Source organism: Myotis davidii, unplaced genomic scaffold (genome assembly GCF_000327345.1).
Source record: "Myotis davidii unplaced genomic scaffold, ASM32734v1 scaffold334, whole genome shotgun sequence".
NCBI lineage: Eukaryota > Metazoa > Chordata > Mammalia > Chiroptera > Vespertilionidae > Myotis > Myotis davidii.
The window spans coordinates 1,498,793-1,501,762 of NW_006285797.1; the positions used below are offsets into that span (position 1 = coordinate 1,498,793).

The 2,970-nt window shown below is 41.3% G+C and overlaps 1 long non-coding RNA gene across 1 annotated transcript in view; it reads left to right on the forward strand.

The window, feature by feature from the left end:
* LOC107182007 overlaps positions 1-2,970 on the forward strand; it is a 28,289-nt gene that overhangs the window by 1,562 nt on the left and 23,757 nt on the right. The gene's annotated exons all lie outside the window — the stretch shown is intronic.

Consider the following 2,970-nt stretch of genomic DNA (forward strand, 5'->3'; position numbering starts at 1 on the left):
TTTCCCTATAAAGACTAAAGGGGGAAGGAGAGTGGATGGAGGTACAATGGTGATGGGGGGAAATAATGAAATAAAGAGAAATAAAAGATTGAAGGGAAAGAAGAAATGTGGAAAAGGCAAAGGAGCTGCAAGGGGCCTTCTCCATCGATGTTTATGCCCAGAACAGCTGGCAAATCCCTCTTCTCAGGCCAGTCTTTCCAGAGGGAGGAGCACGCAATTGCCATCCTGTCAATGGGAGGCACAAGGCTTCCCACACTTTCCCAGGTTCGATCTGCTGACCTGCATTTTTATGGAATGGGATTATTTGTTTTTGTTTGGTTTGTTGTAATAGGGATTTTTAAAGGCATGACTGTCAAAAAGATCACCAAAAACTTTGTCTTACTGTATTACCTCTACCCAGCCCCAACCAAGCCAAACTTCCCTAACTTTTTGTTGTTGATGTTGTAGAAGAAATGTTAGGAGATATTCATATCCTCCCCAGTGGGATTTCATAATACTTTTCAAAACAGGTTCTTGAGGAAGAAGGAATGATAGGAAGAACAAAGAATGGAAGGAAAACAAAACACATATGGAAAAAAGAGTATGCTGAGCTGATGACAGAAAGCTTTGATTGTGCTATTCATCTATGTGTTTTGGAGGATAAAGGAGGAAGGCATCCTGTAGTGAGTGGCTGTGGACATGGGTTTGTAAAGCGTTTTTAGTGGTGATGCAGCTTTAACAATAAAGAAAAATACTCTGTTGATAGTAGAGAAAGAACAGAGAGGATACGGAAGAGGGAGCTTGGGCAAAAGCCACTGCCAGAGTACTGGATGCCTGAGCTCAGCCTCGGTGCCACTCAAGGGAAGTCCTTGTTGGCTCTCCCCATGTGTCTGGTTTGGTTAACACTGTTTGGCTAATGAGGTTACACAAGTGGCCACTCCTCCCTGAAGGACTAATGAATGAACTCTTGAGGTGATCATACTCTGTAGGAGACACATGAAATTCTTATTTAGACCAGAACCCAAGCCTTCCAAATTGCTAACTGGTATCTTAGTAACCATACTAGAGGCCTGATGCATGAAATTCGTGCAAGGGGATCAGCCTTTGCAGCCCTGGCTTCATCCGGAAGGTTGTCCAGAAGGATGTCTAGAAGGACATTTGGCTGTCTGGTCTAATTAGCATAGTATGCTTTTATTATTATAGATGGGCTGAAAAATGACGCACAAAAATTTTTGCACTCGGGGGAAGGGGAGTCCCTCAGACTGGCCTGTGCCCTCTTGCAGTCTGGAACCCTTCGGGAGATAATGAACTGTTGGCTTTCGTCTCAACTAGGCACTCAGTGGCTTCACTCTGGTAGCTTGAAGTGGATGCTGCTGGGAGTACTTATACCATCGAAATTGGCAAATGCTATGTCTTTGTCTGAGGTGTTATAACAAAATGCCATAGGCTGGGTGTCTTATAAACAACATATATTTATTTCTCATAGTTCTGGAAGTCTGAGATCAGGGTGCCAGCATGGTCAAACAAGGGCCTTTTTCTAGGCTGCAGACTTCTTCTTGTATCCTCATATGGCTGAAGTAGCTAGGGAGCTCTGTGGGATCTCTTTAAGGGAGCTCTGTGGGATCTCTTTTAGGGAGCTCTGTGGGATCTCATGAACTCCATTCAAGAGGACACCACCTTCATGACATAGTCACCTCCCAAAGGCTCCCTTTTCTAACACCATTCCATTGGGCATTAGGAAAGGATTCCAATATGTAAATTGGGGGGGGGCACAAATCATCATCAAGGCTTTTTTTTTTTTCAGAGAGCCAGTGAGCCAGTTTCCCAGCACACCACTGAGTTACATGCATATGTTAGAAGACACTCAATATAACATATACGTCTCTGTGATGAAGTTTGTTGCTTAGCTTTCTGAGTATATATTTAAAGAAGACACTGCTTGAGACAGTATTTTGTTAGACTGTTAAGGTTCATATCTTACTAATTGTGACTTAACCTCCCTTTGCCTTAGTCTATCCTTAAAATGATAACATAAGAATACCTACTTCATAGAATTGTTCTGATGATTAAATGAGTTAATATATGTGATATACTTTAAAAAGTGCGGGCACAGAGAAGGTGCTCAATAAGTATTTTCTATTAATATCAATGGGAGATGAGACTACATGGTTTCTTACAGTGTTCTCCTAAAAGACTCCTAATTTCAGTTTTTGTTCCTGGTTGAGCTTTTATATCTTTCTGAAGCCCATACCCAGCTTCCACAAGTCCTGTGAAGAACCATTCAATGAAAGCACATCAGATCACTTTGAGATGCGTAAAGTACTATGTAAATGAAAGGTGGAATAATTATGTGAAAGCATCATCTTGAATTTTGTTTATACTGCATCTTTGAAATGAGCATCAGATTTTTCTCTAGGCAGTTACTGCTCCTACAGAAACAAACACAGATGGTGCCCAAGCTTCCTACTGCATAGTTTTAGGCAATGGCATTTATCACAATACCGCAGGTCACTAAATGCACAAAGACTCAAAACAAACCCACTTCTTCATGTTAGGCCCACATGGTAATTTAGGCAAATAAGCCTTTGTTTGATAATTCAAGGATTTTCTGATTTGTAGAATGCCCTAGCACAACAAACGGAAAATCTCTTACAGGTCGGCAAAGTTTTACAAAATAGGATCTTAAAATGAAATTTCTTTTAGAGACAAAAATCAGATTGTCATTTCTGATGAGTGTTTCTCACCAAATTAAAACATGGTAGATGTTCCCATTTTACCATGACCTGGTCAAGCAAAGCCCAGAAAGTGAGAAAACATGTATAAAAAGATATTTTTTCTTAGACTCAAACCTTCCGAGAACCCAGTCTCTGGAATGCAGGTTTCCTTTTTTCCAGCAAAATAGTCCTGGGAGTTCCAGAACCTAACTCTCCTAGTTGGTTCTTGGGCCAGTCTATCCCTTGGATCCATTCCTTGTCTCTTTCCGCCCTCCCC